At 38.9% G+C, this 21,186-nt stretch overlaps 1 pseudogene; it reads left to right on the forward strand.

Moving 5' to 3' along the window:
* The first annotated feature begins 316 nt into the window (after positions 1-316).
* On the forward strand, positions 317-20,847 carry LOC146396996 (cytochrome P450 2C42-like; annotated as a pseudogene).
* Positions 20,848-21,186: the final 339 nt, after the last annotated feature.

Below are 21,186 nucleotides of genomic sequence, written 5' to 3' on the forward strand. Positions count from 1 at the left end.
AACGATATGAAAATGGCATTTGAAAATGTTTTCTTCTTTGTATTTTCAAATTCACAGGTACCTTGTCTGAAAAGAGTACAAGTAGAGGCAGCGGTTATGAATTGAATATTTTTCTAAAAAACATGGTATACCTAGCCAGGTTAAAAGGGTCTTTTCAGATGAAGATAAAAGCAATGTGTTGATTCGGGGCATGTGGAATATTTGTTTTGAAGGGAATTTGTAGGAAAGAGATTGATTGAACTTTTTTCTAACATCATCATTACTTGTTATCTCAAAGACAGTGTGTTTCATGTGTATGTTTTAATGGTGTGTTTCAATTGTTTCTGATTCTTCAGCTTCACCCTGTGATCCCACTTTTATCCTGAGCTGTGCTCCCTGCAATGTGATCAGTTCCATCATTTACCAGAACTGCTTTGATTATAAAGATCAGACTTTTCTAAACCTAATGGAAAAAGTGAAGGAAAACCTCAGGATTCTGAACTCTCCATGGAGGCAGGGGAGGCCAAGATCCTTGCTTCTCAAAGAGCCATTTATGCTCTTTTCTCCACGAAGTCCAAATCTCTCTATGCACCAAGCTGTGAAGTGAGTGTGTGATCACCATCCTGCCCAGAGCTCAGCACCATGGAGAACACATTTGGCTGAGCCCTCTAATGACAGACAGGAAAATACATGCCCAGAGTACAGCACTGCATTTCTGTCCTATTGTCCCTGGTCCAGTGGTTTTTCCACTAAATTCCAAAGCCCAGTTTCCATAAAGTACTCTGGCAACTTCCCCAAAACATGACCACAGCAATAGAAGGAATTCTTGGTCCTTCTGTAAAGGCTTCCATTACCCACACGTCTTGTCACCAATCACCATTTAATGCCTTCTTCAGCACATTCCTTGGTAGAAACATCTGCATTTAGGAAGGAAGAGACTGTCTCCTTCTAGAGGGAGAGTGCTGCCAGGGCGCCCTGACTAAATCAGGAGAGTTTGAGGCTTCAGTTGGCATCCTAACTGATGAGGGAATTGCGTTGAGGATGAGAGAATAAATTTTTGGGGGGTGGTGGAAGAGCTATAAAGAAACATCTTGATTGTAGCCTGGACTAAGCTGACATGTTTGGCACTCTGCCTAAAGGATGATGGTGTGATCTTAGAGATGTCACTTCATTGCTCTGGTGTATGGCTACTTAGTACATGAAAATTTGAGTTGTGTTTCATGGTATCTTTTGGACCCTCTCAGTTGTAAAATACTGATATTATTCTGGAAGGTACTAAACATCAGGGACCAGCTCTGTGCTCTACATCAATTTGCCTAAACTCCTTTAAAGTCTGCTGTCATCTACAAATGGGAATTATTGTATTTCATGCCATCCCACGTGTCATGACTGTAGGGAAAAATTGCTGTAAAAATAAATAATGAAAAGATTTATATATAAATTCTCTTATACTATAAATATTAAGTATGAGTATAGGAAATGATAATTATCTTTGATCCCTTGTCCTCATTTTCTCCCTTAAATATGTCCGTCAGCATAGAAAATTGTGTATTGTGAAGTATATATTCCCCTCAATACAAAGACTGTTATATTGATACTTTAACAGAGTTATTCACCAGGCTGAGCATATGGTATTTAAGTCTTCCTGAAGTGTTCTTTATTTAATAGACTCTTGTTTTCTCTTGCAGGTCTGCAATATATTCCCTGTTCTCCTTGATTATTTCCCAGGAAGTTACAACACATTCCTTAAAAATTTGCTCGAATGACAAGGTACACTTTGGAGAAAACCAGAGAACACCAAGCATCCCTGGACATTAACAACCCTCGGGACTTTATTGATTTTTTCCTGATCAAGATGGAGCAGGTACCATGTTAATGACAGCTCAGTTATTTGATTGCTTGTGCATTTTGAGGTTCATTGCATAGTTTTGTCTTTATCAGGGATGTTTCAGTGGGCTAGCTTTTGATGCTGACAAGCATCGTAAGTATGCATGAATGCATACTGTTGTGTGCATGGATCTACAGGAAGCATTATGAAAGAGATAATGTTTAATGATTAAATCAGTTGAAGATATTGCTTCTACTCTTTAGATACTCATAATCTACTTAAGGAGAGGCAGAATGACATGTCAGCTAGCATGTAAACAATTAGAAACCAGTGAGAAAATTCAAAATTATGCTGTGGTATGAAGATGGGCATGATCATTGCACACACTGTAAGAGACACAGAGGAGTTTCTCCTGTGGCTCAGCAGGTTACAAGCCCAGTTGGAATCCATGAGGATTGGCCTTTCTCAGAGGGTGAAGGATCCAGTGTTGCCTTGAGGCATGGTGTAGGTTGCAGATGGTGTTTGGATCTTCCGTGGATGTGGCTGTGGCTTTGGGGTAGGCTGGAAGCTTCAGCTCTGATTCAACCCTAGGCTGAGGACTTCCATATGCCACAGGTGTGTCCCTAAAATGCAAAAAAAAAAAAGAAAGAAAGAAGAGAAAGTGTGAGGAAAGAGAGAGAATCCAAAAAATTACTTAATATAACTAGGCTTCCTGTATGGTCATTGGTGGGAAGTAGATATTAATATATTTGCATTGAAAGACAAGGGAGGGCTTTTCAGATGGTTGTTGGCTGTATGTATGATGCTGTATACATGGGCACATGATGGAAAAGAGGAGGTGGATGGAAGAGAGGAGCCTTAATTGAGTGTAAAGTGAATTGGCATCGATATGGAGTTGAAGATACATGTCTAAGAGCATGGATCCTGCACCATTTGCTGAAAAGACTGTTCTTCACACATGAGTCATCTTGGCACCATTTGTCAAAAATCAATAGGTTAAAAATTTGAGGGTTTATTCCTGTAACCTGACACCTATTCCAGTAACCTAAATGTCACTACTTATCCCAAGCATTCCTGAGGAACAAAAACCAAGCAGCAGCCCCCTCCCCCCAGACCTCAGGCAATATTACAAAGCCACAATAATCAAGACAGTGTGGTCCTGGTACCAAAACAGACATACAGAGCAGTGGAATAGAATGGAGAACTCAGAAATAAACCCAGACACCTACAATCAATTGATCTTCAACAAAGGAGGCAAGAGTGTAAAATGGGAAGAAGACAGTCACTTCAGCAAGTGGTGCTGGGAAAACTGGACTGCTGCATGTAAATCGGTGAAACTGGAACACATCCTCACACCATGCACAAAAATAAACTCAAAGTGGCTTAAAGACTTAAATGTAAGATAAGACACCATCAAACTTCTTGAAGAGAACTTAGGCAAAACATTCTCTGACCTCAACCACACAAGTGTTTTCTTAGGTCAGACTCCCAAGGTTACAGAAAGAAGAGCAAAAATAAACTAATGGGGCCTAATCAAACTGACAAGCTTTTGTACAGCAAATGAAACCATAAAAAAAAAGAGACAACCTATGGATTGGGAGAAAATAGTTTCAAATGATGCAGCTGACAAGGGCTTAATCTCTAAAATATGTAAACACCTTATATAACTCAACAGCAAAAAATCCCAACAACCCAATTGAAAAGTGGGCAAAAGACCTGAATAGACATTTCTCCAAAGAAGGTATACAGATGGCCAACAGGCACATGAAAAAATTCTCAACATCGCTAATTATTAGAGAAATGCAAATCAAAACTGCCATGAGGTACCACCTCATACCAATCAGAATGGCCATCATGAATAAGTCCACAAATAGCCAATGCTGGAGAGGGTGTGGAGAAAAGGGAACCCTCTGGAACTGTTGGTGGGACTGTGAATTGGTACAACCACTATGGAAAGCAGTATGGAGGTTCCTCAGAAAACAAAATATAGAACTAGCATATAATCTAGCAATCCCACTCTTGGGCATATATCCAGACCACACTTTCCTTGAAAAAGAACATGCGCCCATATGTCCACTGCAGCCCTATTCACAATAGCCAAGACATGGAAACACCCTAAATGTCTATTGATAGATGAAGGGATTAAGAAGATGTGGTATATATTTACACACAATGGAATACACTCAGCCATCAAAAAGAACAAAATGATGTCATTTGCAGCAACATGGATGGAACTACAGACTCTCCTACTAAGTGAAATAAGTCAGAAAGAGAAAAATAAATACCATATGATATTACATAACTGGAATCTAATATAGGGCACAAATGAACCTTTCCACACAAAAGAAACTCATGGACTTGGAGAACAGACTTGTGGTTGTCAAGGGGGAGGAGGAGGACTGGGTATCTGGGGTTAATAGATGCAAACTGTGGCATTTGGAGTAAGTAAGCAATGAGATCCTGTTGTATAGCACAAGGAACTATACCTTATCACTTGTGATGGAACATAATGAAGGATCATGTGAGAAAAGTATGTGATATGTGTGACTGGGTCATTCAGCTGTACAGTAGAAATTGATAGAATCCCGTAAACCAACTATAATAGAAAAAATTAAAATCATTATTGAATGTCAATAGCTATAGCAATGGCATATCTTATAGTGTTAATTACTAGCTTTATAGTTTTTTTAAAATTTTTATTTATTTTCTTTGATTTCCCCAATACATTATTTTTTTTCTACTGTACAGCTTGGTGACCCAGTTACACATACATGTATACATTCTTTTTTCTCATGTTATCATGCTCCATCATAAGTGACTAGACATAGTATCACATGCTACACAGCAGGATCTCACAGAGTTTATTTGGAAATTGAGAAGTGTGAGTCTTCTAATTTTGTTGCTATTTTTCCAGATTATTTTGTCTAGTCTGAGTTTCATGAACTTCCATATTAATTTTCGGTAAACTTGTTAATTAATGCAAAGGAATCCATAATGATTTTGATAGAGATTGTGGAAATCTGGATCAATTTATGGAGTAATGGCATTTAAAAATTGAGGTGAAGGTGTTCCCTTTGTGGTCTTGTAGGTTAGGAGCCCAGCATAGTGTCCGTGAAGATGTGGGTTCAATCCCTGGCCTTGCTCTGGGGGGTAAGTGTTTGGCATTACTGCAGGCTGTGGCATTGGTCATGGATGTAGTTCTGATCTGGTTTTCCCGTGGCTGTGGTATAGGCCACAGCTGCAGCTCCAATTTGACCCCTAACCCGGGAACTAACATAAGCTGCATGTGCAGCCACAAACAGAAAACAATAAAACAAAACAAAACAAAACTGAGTTGAAATTCACATAACCGTATAGTTAACCATTTTAAAGTGTGTACTTGTAGTGGTATTTAGTGCATTCACAATGTTGTGTAACAACTGGTTCATTTATTTCAAAACTTTCCCATCACTTTGCAGCAATATCCCGTATCCGTCAAATGATCGCTCCTCTTTCACTCCACTCCCTCTTATGTTAAACTGTAACCTGCTCTATGTCTCTCGGATTTGCTTGTTATGGTATTATCATATAAAGGAACTCTAGCACTGCCTCTCTTGTTTCTGGGCTTCTTTCACCTAGTGTCATGTTTTGGAGGCTTATCTAATTTGTAGTAGGTATCAGTACTCTGTTTTTCTCTTTTATGGCTGGATAGTATTCAATTTTATATTCATACCATAATTTAGTGTGCCTTCTCTGTATTGGTGTACATTTGTGCTGTTTTTTCCTTTGGGCCGTATGAATGATGTTGCTACCAACATCATTCCTTTGGGTCATTTCCTTTCGGTCATATGAGAGGAACATACCCATGAGCATGCAAGTTTCCTCAATGGGTATGTTTTCCTTTATGTTGGGTATATTCCTGGGAGTGGAATTGGTGAGATTATGGTCATTTTATACCTAACATTTTGAGAAACAGCCAGACTTTTCTACAGTGACTGCTGCATCTATAATGCCACCAGCCATCTAAAGCTTTTCTATTTTCCCATGTAACACCCCATAGTTACTTTCTAATTTCTTGTCATTATTAAAACTTGCTTAGTTAAGGTGAAGAGGTATCTCCTTGTAGCTTAATTTGCATTTCCTGTATGAACACTGATAGTGACCATATTTTCATGTGCTGTTACTCATTTTTATATCTTCTTTGGCAATTTCTCTTTGGCTCCTTTTATAGGACTTTTCTCATTCTGCACTTGTTCATACACTTTTCTGATACTCTTTAGTTCTTATCCATGGTTTTCTTCTGCTCCCCAAGCGTATTTAAGACATATATCTCCAAGTTTTTATCTAGTCATTCCAGTGTCTGGGCTTCCTCAGGGATGATTTGTGTCAGCTTATTTTTTAGCTATTCATGGTCCCTGTTTACCTGCTTTTTTCCCATGCTTTGTAATTTTTCCAAATCAAATCACTCCTAGGAGAAGCACAATCATCAATCAGAATATACACTGGAAAGCTTGACGGTCACTATTGCTGACTTGTTTGCAGCTAGGACAGAGACAGTGAGCGCCACTCTGAGACATGGGCTCCTCCTGCTGCTCAAGCATCCAGATGTCACAGGGTGACTTCAGAGGAGATGTTGGAAAGAGACTGTGAGTGCATTTGACCTTGTGTCTCTTAGAGAACTGCTTAAATCTCTGTTTTATTTTTTTCAAATTTATGCAAGGACAATAATGGGACATCTTTACATGATGTGGAAGGAGGACTGGGAGGAGTGAAGACACTGTGGGCAGTAGCAGAATCAACAAAAGAGCATCAGGACTTCATGGGAGGTTATTTGTAGCAGGCACAGGGGCATGAACTGGCCAGAGACTGCATGTTGGTTTTATCATGGAAAGGCCATTTTGATGCTCCTCATTCTGAAAACTCAGTGTTATAAACTCAGCCATGGTAGGGAAAATGGAAACGCTCCTTATGGAAGCATTAGTGAAAATCCTGGAAATTTAGTGAGGCTGCCTGAGATAATTTTCACAGTATTGTAAGTGCTTTAAAAAGTTAGAATCACAAGGAATTGGCCTGAGATGTGTGTATCCAGGAATTTTATTCATTGAGAAGTTTGTTTCCAGAATCATGGTTATTGCCAGAATTAGAATTGTGGAGTGGAGGGGGTCCATAATTTTAGTTTTACAAAGGACTTTTTGTTAGAAATTAACCTTTAAAGAGTTCCAGTCATACATAGCATTTTAGACATAGACATTATCTTGCTTTGTTAGGATCCCACTGGAATGACTATAGCCTCTTGAAACCAGAATTAGCCTTTTAAAGATGGAGAAGAGGTCAGGAAGCAGCCAACTCATCTTCAACAAATTTTTGAAAGACAGAGAGTATACTGAGAGGTGATAATGATATTAGCAGAGAGGATGAAGTTATAGCCTAAGTGTGAGAAGAGGAAGTTGTATAATGAAAAGTCATTTGTGTCCTTAAACTCCCATAAGATTCAGTATTTGGAAGTACTGGGTTTCAGTGAGGGGAGAGGGAGAAACAACAGGCTGATAAATGTAGCTCTCCCTGCCATGTCCTTCTGACAACTCCTTTTATTGGGTAACTGTGTTTGCACAAGAGAAGGAGAGGTGCTTACTGTTTAGAGAAATGAACATAAGAGGCCCATATGGGCAGAGACCAGGGGCAAGAGTGAGGTGTACAGCTGAGAGGAAAGGTTAGATAAGAATTCATTCTTTGAATTCAGAGACATTTAGCTCCTTTCTCCATCCTGCTTCCTGAAATTACAGTAGCCACAGACAAACTCCAGAAAGTGTAAATTCTCTGGAGAAAAGACCTCCAACAGTTGCCATGTAGGTAGAAGATTCTCTCAACATGTCTAGCAGAGTGAATCAAATGAAAACATCCACCCCAAGACACAGGTTCATGACATTTCAGAACACCAGAGAAAATCACTATAGCTTTCGGAGATATGTATTGGTCATGTATAAAGGATTAAGTTTGAAAAACAGCATTGGGTATCTCAAGAGAAACTGTCAAATTCTGTATTATTAAAAAGAGGGTCTTTTCAGACCTGTATGGGGGCAAAAATTTTCTCCCACTCTTCCCTTTCTCATCCATATGCTTAAAGTCATATCAGAGAAAGCCATGGGCTCCAGGAATTTGGAAAAATCATGAAGGATAGAATAAAAGAGTCAGAACTGTGGAGTTCCCATCGTGGCTCAGCAGAAACAAATCTGGCTAGTATCCATGAGGATGCAGGGTTAATCCCTGGCTTTCTCAGTAGGTTAAGGATCTGGCATTGCCATGAGTTGTGGTGTAGGTGGCAGAGTGCAGCTCAGCTGCAGCATTGCTGTGGCTGTGGTGTAGGCCATTGGCTACAGCTCCGATTCAGTCCTAGCCTGGGAACCTCCATATGCCACAGGTGCAGCCCTAAAAAGATTTTTTTAAAAGAGAAAAAAGTCAAACCTGTTTTAGAAATTGGGCCTGGAAAATATCCGTTTCAAAATGATTAGGTGTATATGGAGTTCCCTGGTGGCCTAGCGGTTAAGGATCTGGTGTTGTCCGTTCTGTTGTGCAGGTTCAGTCCCAGGAACTTCTGCATGCCATTGGCGCAGCCAAAAAACCAAACAAGCGAAAAAAACAAAACAAAAACAAAAAACAAAAGACAAAATACAACCAAACAAAACCCAACCCTGCAATGGTTTGGTGGCTAAAGCAGTTGTAAAGGAATAAAGCAAGAACAGAAGAGAGGTGATTGATTATCTGTGGTTTCCTAATAGTAGGGAAATTATGATTAGGAGTTTGAAATGTCTATGTCAATATTTGGAAATAATTCTAAATCAAGATACAGATTTTTATGAATTACAGAGACATGTTTAAGTTCCAGAAAGTATGAAAAATGAAGCATAATCCTAGTTGTCTTAGGGGGGAGCATTGTTTGTGTAATCAGAAAGATCTTTAAATTATTATTTTTTTCTTTTTAGGGCCTCACCTGTAGCATATGAAAGTTCCTGGGCTAGGGATCGAATCAGAGTTGCAGCTGTCAGCCTATGCCACAGCCACAGCCACAGCCACAGCCACAGCCACAGCGATGCTGGTTCCCAGGTGCCTCTGTGACCTGTGCCGCAGCTTGCAACAACACGGGATCCTTAACCCACTGACCGAGTCCAGGCATCAAACCTGCATGCATGCTCAGGGACACTATGTAGTTCTTAACCCACTGAGCTGCAACAGGAACTCCCTAAAATGAGTATTTTCATAGCCAGAAATTGTGATGTAAACTTTGTGAAAATAAACTAAGGGAATTTGTGTGTGTGTGTGTGTGTGTGTGTGTGTGTGTGTGTGTGTGTGTGTGTGGTTGTGTGTGTGTATCTGGGTATATTTTGTATGAGGTGGGGGTGGAAATGGGAAGTCTCAACTCTAATACCAGAACATCAAATATTGTTTAAAAATCCATAAGAAATAGAAACAGAGTCATTATTTAGAACTAGGAAATGAATTTCAGAAGAAAATGCTAGAATGTTCAAAGTGATGGCATTTGGCAGTTAGACGCTAAAGAAAGTAGTAGCTGCAAATTGCACACACACTACACAAATACAGTGAAACACATATAGTACAACTTTTCAAAAAAATTTTTTTTTTGTATTAGAGCATGTACTTTTATTTCAGTAGTACATTAGTTTCCTATCCAGGAAAGTACCTAAATTCCTTGCAAGCAAATAAATTTTTAATGTGTATATTATTCTTTTTTACTAACTGACAGTTTTCCCAGCAAATGTCACAAGGAATTGTCAAACATATAGGATCATTATTAAAATGCCTAGTGATCTTGCTTTAAAATGTAATTCTAATAAAATACTATTACAGCAACTCTAATGAAATAATTTTGTTACTATTTCAGTCTCAATTATTCCTATCGTTAAATTACCCATACGTTATTTTTAATACTGGATTTCCTTTTCTTTTTTCTTTCTGCAGGGACTGTAGTTTCTCACCATTATGTTCTATTTATATTTTGAAACATTTCATCATTTCCGTTTGTGTTACCAAGTTTGCTAATATAGATGCCTCTTTAGCTGTTCTTAAGCCTCGCTTGTAGGAGACTGACGTATATATTATGGGCATTGCCTCTCTACGTCTAGCTGCATTTCTTGGTGTATAGCTGATATTTATGATGATGTTGGGACATCTGCCTCATGTCTCACAGATCCCTGAATTGGTATGCAAATGTGGTATGCATTTTTCCCTCTCTCCATCAATTTTACTTGTCTCTTGCCAGCTAAGATCCAGGAAGAGATTGACCATGTGATTGGCAGACACCGGAGCCCCTGCATGCAGGACAAGAGCCACATGCCCTACACGGATGCTGTGGTGCACGAGATCCAGAGATACAGTGACCTGGTCCCTACCAACCTGCCTCATGCGGTTACTTGTGACATTAAATTCAGAAACTACCTCATCCCCAAGGTAGGATTGATTTCTCTTATATGAACCTCAGTGATCCAGAAGTTCCTCTTCCTGGAGTATGGATGTAATACACTGTGAACACAAGGTGAGAGAAGTAAAAACCAATCAAAACCATGTGTTTGGTGGCTTTTTGGGTTATGTCTTGTTTCCAGGTAAGTCTATGGAGCTTTATAACAGATTATTGTTGATTCCAAATTTATCCTGCTTCTTTCATCTTGCTTGGCCTAGCTGTTTACATTTCCAAATGAATGTTAGTATCGGTTTATCAATTTAACAAACACTTTGCTGGGATTTTTATCAGGGTGACATGAAATCAGTGGGGGAAGACTTATGAGGACATTTTGAAACTTTCAATTAATGAATATGGTAAATGCTCCCAGTTTTCAAAGTCTTTATTTAACTTTCTAAATAATGAGGGGATTTTTGGTGATTTGGCTTACAAATCTTTTGTTTAGTCTTCCCAAGATGCTCATTGCTGTTATAAATTTGTAAAAATAATTTTTCCATTCTTTTATCTAAAGTATGATAATATAATTGATTTCTATTTTAAATTTTATTTTGCTTTTTAGGGCCACTCCAGTGGCGTTTGGCAATTCCCAGGCTAGGGGTGGAATGGCAACTACAGCTGCGGGCCTACACCACAGCCACAGCAACTCGGTATCTGAGCCCCATTTGCGACCCATATACCACAGCTCATGGCAACGCCAGATCCTTAACCCACTGAGTGAGGCCAGGGATGGAACTGGCATCCTCATGGATACCAGTGGGGTTGGTTTCCACTGCACCACAACAGGAACTCATATATTTGATTTTTCATTTTGATGATTTACATCCAGCAACCTTGCAAAATTTGAAAACATTGTCAAAAGTTTGTTTCTAGATTAATGGCAATGTCTGTATACATTGTGCTGCTAGGTGGATTAATACCTTTGTTTTGTCCTTGTTTCATTTCTCAGCTGCAGGAGAGTAGAGATTAACATCTCACTATGGAGAATGATTTGTATGTGTATTTTGCTAGATTTTAAAAATCAGATTAGGGAAGTTTATCCTTTTATGTTTAATGATATTTTTGGCCATGAACATTTTTTTTATTAGATAACTCCATCTATTGATATCATTGTATCTATTGGCCTCACTTTTCCCACTAAATATACATACTATACAAGTATCCCCACAGTTGGATTTGATTTGCAACATTTGGTTCAGGACGTCTCTGATTACAGTCATAAGCATTTTTATTTTTTTATTTATGTTATTTTTTATTTTTTTTAATTTATTTTTATTTTTTATTTTTTCTATTTTCCCACTGTTGCAAGGGGGTCAGGTTATCCTTACATGTATACATTACAATTACAATTTTTCCCCCACCCTTTCTTCTGTTGCAACATGAGTAGCTAGACAAAGTTCTCAATGCTATTCAGCAGGATCTCCTTGTAAATCTATTCTAGGTTGTGTCTGATAAGCCCAAGCTCCCATCCCTCCCACTCCCTCCCCCTCCCATCGGGAAGCCACAAGTCTCTTCTCCAAGTCCATGATTTTCTTTTCTGAGGAGATGTTCATTTGTGCTGGATATTCGATTCCAGTTATAAGTGATATCATATGGTATTTGTCTTTGTCTTTCTGGCTCATTTCACTCAGGATGAGATTCTCTAGTTCCATCCATGTTGCTGCAAATGGCATTATGTCATCCTTTTTTATGGCTGAGTAGTATTCCATTGTGTATATATACCACTTCTTCCTGATCCAGTCATCTATCAGTGGACATTTGGGTTGTTTCCATGTCCTGGCTATTGTGAATAGTGCTGCAATGAACATGTGGGTGCACGGGTCTCTTTTCAATAGAGTTTTGTCTGGATAGATGCCCAAGAGTGGGATTGCGGGGTCATATGGAAGTTCTATGTATAGATTTCTAAGGGATCTCCAAACTGTTCTCCATAGTGGCTGTACAAGCTTACATTCCCACCAACAGTGCAGGAGGGTTCCCTTTTCTCCACAGCCCCTCCAGCTCTTGTTATTTGTGGACTTATTAATGAGGGCCATTCTGACTGGTGTGAGAATGGTATCTCATGGTTGTTTTGATTTGCATTTCTCTTATAATCAGCAATGTTGAGCATTTTTTCATGTGTTTGTTGGCCATCTGTATATCTTCTTTGGAGAAATGTCTATTCAGGTCTTTTACCCATTTTTCCATTGATTGATTGGCTTTTTGGCTGTTGGGGTGTATAAGTTGCTTATATATTCTAGAGATTAAGCCCTTGTCGGTTGCATCATTTGAAACTATTTTTTCCTGTCCTGTAAGTTGTCTTTTTGTTTTCTTTTGGGTTTCCTTTGCTGTGCAAAAGCTTTTCCGTTTGATGAGGTCCCATGGGTTTGTTTTTGCTCTAATTTCTATTGCTTTGGAGAACTGACCTGAGAATATATTCATGATGTTGATGTCAGAGAGTGTTTTGCCTGTGTTTTCTTCTAGGAGTTTGATGGTGTCCTGTCGTATATTTAAGTCTGTCAGCCATTTGGAGTTTATTTTTGTGCATGGTGTGAGGGTGTGTTCTAGTTTCATTGCTTTGCATGCAGCTGTCCAGGTTTTCCAGCAATGCTTGCTGAATAGACTTTCTTTTTCCCATTTGATGTTCTTGCCTCCCTTGTCAAAGATTAATTGACCATAGGTGTCAGGGTTGATTTCCGGGTTCTCTATTCTGTTCCATTGGTCTGTCTGTCTGTTTTGATACCAGTACCACACTGTTTTGATGACTGTGGCTGTGTAGTATTTCTTGAAGTCTGAGAGAGTGATGCCTCATGCTTGGTTTTTGTTTCTCAGGATTGCTTTGGCGATTCTGGGTCTTTTGCGGTTCCATATAAATGTTTGGATTGTTTGTCATAGTTCTGTGAAAAATGTCCTGCGTCATTTGATAGGAATTGCATTGAATCTATAGATTGCTTGGGGTAGTACGGCCATTTTTACAATATTGATTTTCCCAATCCAGGAACATGGAATATCTTTCCATTTCTTTACATCTTCTTTGATTTCTTTGATTAAAGTTTTATAGTTCTCGGCATATAGGTCCTTTACCTCCTTGGTCAGGTGTATTCCGAGGTATTTGATTTTGTGAGGTGCAATTTTAAAAGGTATCATATTTTTGTATTCCTTTCCTAATATTTCACTGCTGGTATACAGAAATGCAACTGACTTCTGAATGTTAATCTTATATCCTGCTACTTTGCTGAATTTATGAATCAGTTCAAGTAGTTTTGGGGTTGAGTCCTTAGGGTTTTCTAGGTATAGTATCATGTCATCTGCATACAGTGACAGTTTGATCTCTTCTCTTCCTATATGGATGCCTTTTATTTCTTTGGTTTGTCTAATTGCTGTGGCTAGGACTTCCAAAACGATGTTGAAGAGCAGTGGTGAAAGTGGGGATCCCTGTCTTGTTCCAGATTCGAGTGAGAAGGCTTTCAGTTTCTCCCCATTGAGGATTATATTTGCTGTGGGTTTATCATAAATGGCTTTGATTATGTTCAGGAATGTTCCCTCTATACCCACTTTGACGAGGGTCTTGATCATGAATGGATGTTGAACTTTATCAAATGCTTTTTCTGCATCTATTGAGATGATCATGTGATTTTTGACCTTTTTTTTTGTTAATGTGGTGTATGATGCTGATTGATTTGTGTACGTTGAACCATCCTTGTGAACCTGGGATGAACCCAACCTGGTCATGGTGTATAATTTTTTTGGTATGTTGTTGGATTCGGTTGGCTAAGACTTTGTTGAGAATTTTTGCATCTATATTCATCAATGATATTGGGCGATAGTTTTCTTTTTTTGGTGGTATCTCTGCCTGGTTTTGGAATGAGGGTGATGGTGGCCTCATAGAATGTCTTTGGGAGTATTCCTTCTTCTTCAACCTTTTGAAAGAGCTTAAGGAGGATGGGCACCAACTCCTCTTTATATGTTTGATAGAATTCACCTGTGAAGCCATCTGGTCCTGGACTTTTATTTGTAGGGAGTGATTTTATGACCTCTTCAATTTCATTTCTAGTGATTGGTCTGTTCAGTTGGTCTGTTTCTACTTGATTCAGTTTTGGCAGGCTGTAAGATTCTAGAAAATTGTCCATTTCTTCCAGATTGTCAAACTTGTTGCCATACAGTTGTTCATAGTATTCTCTTATGGTTTTTTGTATTTCTGCTGTATCCATTGTGATTTCTCCTTTTTCATGTATAATTTTGGTGATTTGGGTTCTTTCTCTCCTCTTTTGAGTGAGTCTGGCCAGGGGTTTGTCCATTTTGTTCACCTTTTCAAAGAACCAGCTCTTGGTTTTATTAATTTTCTCTATTGCTTTTTGAGTCTCTATTTTATTGATTTCTTCTTTGATCTTTATAATTTCCTTCCTTCTGCTGACTTTAGGTCTTTGTTGTTCTTCTTTTTCTAATTCATTTAGGTGGAGGGTTAAGTTGTCAATTTGGGATCTTCCTTCTTTTTTGAGTAAGGCCTGTATTGCTCTAAATTTCCCTCTGAGCACAGCTTTCACAGCATCCCATAGATTTTGAGAGGTTGTGTCTTCATTATCATTTGTTTCCAGGTAGTTTTTAATTTCCTTCTTGATTTCCTCATTGACCCATTGGTTTTTTAGTAGCATGTTGTTTAGTCTCCATGTAGTAGGTTTTTTCTCTTTCCTTTTCCCGTGGTTGATTTTTAATTTCATGGCATTGTGGTGAGAGAAGATACTTGAGATAATTTCCATTCATTATTTAATGTGTTTCGGGTTTTCTGTTTTGTGCTTTTTGGTTTTTCTGTTTGTTTGTTTTTTTCTGGTAAGCTACAAGAGCTGTTTGTACATTTTGTGTATTCATCACTTGTGGGTCACGTCATTTGCGAATAGTTTCTCCCATTCTGTAGGTTCTTTTTGTTTCGTTTATGGTTTCCTTTGCTGTGCAAACCTTCTAAGTTTATTTAACCTTCTTTTTTCCCTTTTTTTTAAGGGCCGCACCTGTGGCAAAGGCAAGTTCCCAGGCTAGGGTTTGAATCAGAGCATCAGAGCTCTAGCTGCCGGCCTACACCATGGCCACAGCAACGTGGGATCCTTAACCCACTGAGCAAGGCCAGGGAGCACACCCTCATCCTCATGGATACTAGTCAGGTTTGTTACCACTGAGCCTCAGTGGAAACTCCTTATTTTTGTTTTTATTTTCCATTCCTCTAAGGGAAGGGTCCCAAAAGATTTTGCTGTGCTTTATGTTAGAGTGTTCTGCCTATGTTTCCTTCTAGGAGATTTATAGCATCTGGTCTTACATTTAGATCTTTAGTCAATAAGTTTATTTTTGTGTACGCTGTTAGAGAATGGTCTAGTTTCATTCTTTTGCATGTAACTGTCCAGGTTTCTAAGTGCATGTGCCAGTTTTTATATGGACATGCGTTGTCTTACTTTCTTTGTTTCTTGCCAGAGGGCAGTTCCAGCGGTCAGGGAGTGTACACTTTTTCCCGATAGGGAACGGACTTGCATCGCTGAATGTACTTACAGAGACAGCCTCTTTGTCCCTTCTTTCATTGCGCTGGACTGCTCAAATTTTATTGGCATAAGTAATTCATTATATAGACAGTTTTCCACTACAGACTACATCACAGTGTTAAAAGTACATTGGTTAACTATTACATGGTTTAGCAGGTATACATCATGTTTTAAGATCTTTATCTTAACTAAACTTAGTGGTGACAATTTAGGGGCAATTCGGTACAATACATCATGTGGAATGGAGGAGACTCAGTGCAAATCATCCCATGACCAGCCAGTCTTTACCGTTTGAAGAGGTCACAGACACAAGCATTTGGCATTCACAGATCTTGTTTTCAGACTGGTGCTTATCTTTAAAGTGTTATGGCAGGGAGACAGTGTAAGAAAATACAAACCAACTTAACTATCTATCACTTAAAAGCTTTTAATATCAAGGACAAAACTCACAGCCGGTTTTCTTGAATAATATATGTCTAACTTCTATGAACTTCATTAAAATCCTAACTCTAAAGTTTACTATATAACTAGTTAGTAAACATTATGTTTTAACTAATTTGGATTAAATAAGGGGAAGTCCTTCAGGATGAAATTCTTATTATATTATTATTTTTTTTTTTTTGTCTTTTGTCTTTTTGTCTTTTGTTGTTGTTGTTGTTGTTGTTGTTGTTGTTGTTGTTGTTGCTATTTTTTGGGCCGCTCCCACGGCATATGGAGGTTCCCAGGCTAGGGGTCCAATTGGAGCTGTAGCCACCGGCCTACACCAGAGCCACAGCAACGCTGGATCCGAGCCGCGTCTGCGACCTACACCACAGCTCACGGCAACGCCGGATCATTAACCCACTGAGCAAGGGCAGGGATCGAACCCGCAACCTCATGGTTCCTAGTCGGATTCGTTAACCACTGCGCCACGACGGGAACTCCCGTCTTATTATATTATTGTTGTAACTTTGTTAAATCAGAAATCACCACAGGAAAATAAGAATGGAAAATCGGAATAATAAGTAAATAAACAGGAAAGACTGAGGAAAACTGAATAGCAAGTGAATAACAGAAAAGACTAAGTTATCCATGGAACAATCCCCACTCAGCAACACAAAATGGAAATTGTTTCCTGGAAAATTCAGTTCCCCACCAACGCCAGCAGGTGAGCCTTATTGTCTTCTGGGGCCTGTCCTCGGAATTGTGCTATACAGACAGACCCCTTTTTTTGATTAGGAGCTTGTCCTCAGAACTGCACCATTCAGTCAGGCCCCTTTTTCTGATTAGGAGCCTGCCTTCAGAATTGCACCCTTCAGGCAAACTCCCTTCCTCGGCTCCTTGAACCTTCTCAGATCCCTGCAGTTTTTTGTTTGTTTGTTTTTTGTTTTTTGTTTGTTTGTTTTTTTTTTGGTCCTTTAAGAACCACACCCATGGCATATGGAGGTTCCCAGGTTAGGGGTTGAACTGGAGCTGTAACTGCCGGCCTACACCACAGCCACAGCAACACGGGATTCAAGCCACGCCTGTGACCTTCACCACAGCTCATGGCAATGCCAGATTCTTAACCCACTGAGTGAGGCCACGGATAGTCATTTCCACTGAGCCACCACAGGAACTCCATAAGTTTTCAACTCATTCGATAAATCCCAGGGAGTTTGATTACTGGATCATATCATAATGATTCCTTTAGTTTTATGAGGAACTGCCAAATGTCTTCCAAAGTATCTGTACCATTTCACATTTCCCCCAACAATAACCACCATTCCTTGCTGTTTCCATGTCCTTGCCAATATTTGGTTTTATTAATGAATTGGAGTTTAACCATCCTATGTGTGTAGTGGTATTTCATTGCTGTTTTTGTTTACAAGTACCTAATGACATATGATGATGAGCATTTGCATATGCCATTTCTTCAGCTGTATATCTACTTTGGTGAGGTGCCTGTTCAAATCTTTTGTGCCCTTTTTTTTTTTGTCTTTTTGGCCTGGAATCATGGCATATGGATGTTCCCGGGCTAGTGGTTTAATAGGAGCTGCACCTGCTGGCTTACACCACAGCCACAACATGAGATCCAAGCCATGTCTTCACCATGTCTACACCACAGCTCCCAGCCATGTCAGATCATTAATCCACTGAGCAGGGCCAGGGATTGAACCCGCATCTTCATGGATACAAGTCAGGTTAGTGACGGCTGAGCCACAACAGGGACTCCCTACATCAGGTTATTATATTTTTTTTGTTTAATTAAAAAAAATTATTGTAATCAATACATTTTCTTTCTACTGTGTAGCATGGTGTCCCTGTTACACATACAAGTATAGATTCTTTTTTCTCACATGACCATGCTCTATCACATGTGTCTAGACAGAGTTCCCAGTGCTACCCAGCAGGATCTCATTGCTAATCCATTCCAAAGGCAATAGTCTGCATCTATTAACCCCAAGCTCCCAATCCATCTCACTCCCTCCCCCTCCCCCTTGGCAACCACAAGTCTCTTCTCCAAGTCTATGATTTTCATTTCTGTAGAAAGGTTCATTTGTACCGTATGTTAGATCCCACATATTGCTGGGAGCCACAGAGTGGCTAAGAAGAATAATCCTGTGTGAGGCCTAACTGTAAGCAAAGCTACAGCAGAGGCTGAAGAAACTGAAGCTGCAAAGCAGTTTCAAAGAATCCCCCAGCTGATCCTGTTTAGTAAAAATTCCTGAAATATGATTTCCTCTTCTATTCTTGCGCTTCTTTTCTGTCTGACACTTAATGTGGGTTGTGAGTCATTCTTGGCTCATAATATGGGAGCCTTCTCAAATTCTTGAGCTTCAACCCAAGTATGGGCCATTAACTACTTATAAACCTAAGCCCTTGTCAAATAGGTTGAAAACAATTGAACCACACATAAAGAACTTTCCTAAGAATGGGAAGTTTCCCTTCAGAGAAGTAATAGTAAATATTACGCAGGACTGCCACATAAGCCTGGAGATCTTTGTTGGACTTTGGTCCGTCCCCATGGAGACAGATTAGGGGGTGGTTTGGATGTTGCCCATGGCCCAACAATTGTGGATACTATAAGACAAGATATATTTTTTTTTATAATAAACGCTACCTGTTGGGACCCAGCAGGTGGAAATTATTATTGTAACTGGCAAGATTTTTTTGATATATAGATTTTATAATTAATAAAGATTTTTATAATAGATAAGGTTTATTTAAGACAGTTTATGTTTGCACAACCTGCTAATGGTCCGAGGTCAGCTTGACCTCAAAAGCAAGCCACGTATGAATACCCCACTCCCCATCAATGGCTGTTCATGCCTGCTAGAGGAGCACAATAGGTAGCTTAGGCAAGAATATCTATCACCTTATGCCAAATCATTGTTAGAGTAAAAATTAGATACCTATTATTCTGCTTGCTATTTACTTATTTTCTAAGAATAAAAGTACAGTTTGTGCGTAATCTTTATTTAAAATCTAAAACTAAAAGAATAGTTTGGAATAATAAATTAACATATATTGTTGTTTGTATAATCATGCATAAGAGTAAAATGTATAAAAGCTGATACTCTCCTTTCAATAAACGGGTCAGCTGCAGCACTTGCTGAGGGAGTTGGCTCCAATTCTTTCCACGCCTGTTTGTAGCCCCTCCTCCTGTTCATCGTCTCCTGGCTGCTGGGGCTGGACCCCGGCAAGATATGAGTGACATCATATGGCTTTTGTCTTTCTCTTTCTGACTTCTCTCAGGATGAGAGTCTCTAGTTCCATCCATGTTGCAGCAAATGACATTATTTTTGTTCTTTTTTATGGCAGTGTATAACTTTTAATCAAAAGTGAGCCACTGGTAGAGCACATAGTTGGATCTTATTATTATTATTATTATTATTATTTGTCTTTTGTCCTTTCACAGCCACACCCCTGGCATATGGAGGTTCCCAGGCTAGGGGTCCAATTGGAGCTTTTGCGGCCTGCCTATGCCAGAGCCACAGCAACACCAGATCCGAGCTGTGTCTGAGAACTACACCATAGCTCATGGCAATGCCATATACTTAACCCAATGAGCGAGGCCAGGGATCGAACCCACAACCTTGTGGTTCCCAGTGGGATTCGTTTTGTTTCTGCTGCACCACAGGAGCCCGGAACTCCATGGCTCTTATTTTTTTAATCCATTCAGCCACTCTATATTTGATTGCATAACTTAATCCATTTACATTTAAAGTAAATATTGACAGGGAATGACTTACTATTGTCATATTGTTGTTTTCTTTTTATTGGAGTTCTTTATTTTTGTTTTCCTGTCCATTTGTCTTTGTTTTTCATTCTTTTTCTGTATTGCTAACTTTAATTACTTTCTCGTTTTCTTTGGTGGAACACCTACAGGTTTTCTTTGTGTTTACTATACAGCTTATGCAAAATATCTTAGTCTATTTTAAGCTCCTAACAACTTCCTTCAATCATATACAAATCTCTAAATCTTTAATCCCTCCCCAGTTTGTTATCATTGTCACAATTTACATATATTTATATCATGTATCCATTAACAAATTTTTTATTTTCTGTTAGAATGGATTTACAATGTGCCTCAATTTCTGTTGCACAGCAGCTTGACCCAGTTATACATATACATACGTTCATTTTTTATACTATCTTCCATCACATCACATATTTTAATACATCATTATTTAACTCTTAAAGTAGAAAAAGGTCATTTTTGTACCACCATCACATAGCATTCTTATCTTTCTGTATATTTACCTTTACAAAGGAGTTTTTTTTAATCCATCCTTATAGTACCATGATGCTGATAATGGTGCTTTCATGTCAAGCTGAAGAACTCCATTAGCGTATTTTGCAAGGCTGTTCAAGTGGTGAGCAATGTTGCAGTTTTGTTTGTTTGGGAATGGTTTTTTAATGATTTTTATGTTTTCCATTATAGTTGATTTACAATGTTCTGTATTGGGGTATGTTTTATCTCTCCATTTTTCAAAGAAGTATTGATGGTATAGGTTCTTGGTGGGTGGGTTTTTTCTCTCAGAACTTGGAGTATATTTTCTCATTCCCTTCTCTTCTGCAAGGCTTATGCTTTACAATCTGCTGATGGCATTGAAGGAGCGCTCTTGTGACTAATGGCTTTCTCTGGCTGTTTTGAAAATTCTCTCATTGTCACTGACTATTGACAATTTGATTCGCCTGTATCTCAGGTTAGATTTAAGTTTTTTTTCCTTATTTGAGGATGTTTATATGTAGGATTTTTATGTCCATTTCCTTTCCCAGATTTGGGAAGCTTTCTGGCATCATTACTTGCATACGCTTTCTAGTCCTTTTCCTTTCTCCCTTCTCCTCATAGGTCTTCTATACTGCATATATTGGCCCACTTAATTTTGTTCCATACATATCTTAACATATTTTTCATTTTCCTTCTTTGGTTTTCGACCCCAACCCGAATAATTTTCAGTAATTTC

This window comes from Sus scrofa, chromosome 14 (assembly GCF_054392235.1).
Source record: "Sus scrofa isolate SSC_HxYL_T2T_F1_AM1 chromosome 14, Sscrofa_HxYL_maternal_Yorkshire_Landrace_v2.0, whole genome shotgun sequence".
Taxonomy (NCBI): Eukaryota; Metazoa; Chordata; class Mammalia; order Artiodactyla; family Suidae; genus Sus; species Sus scrofa.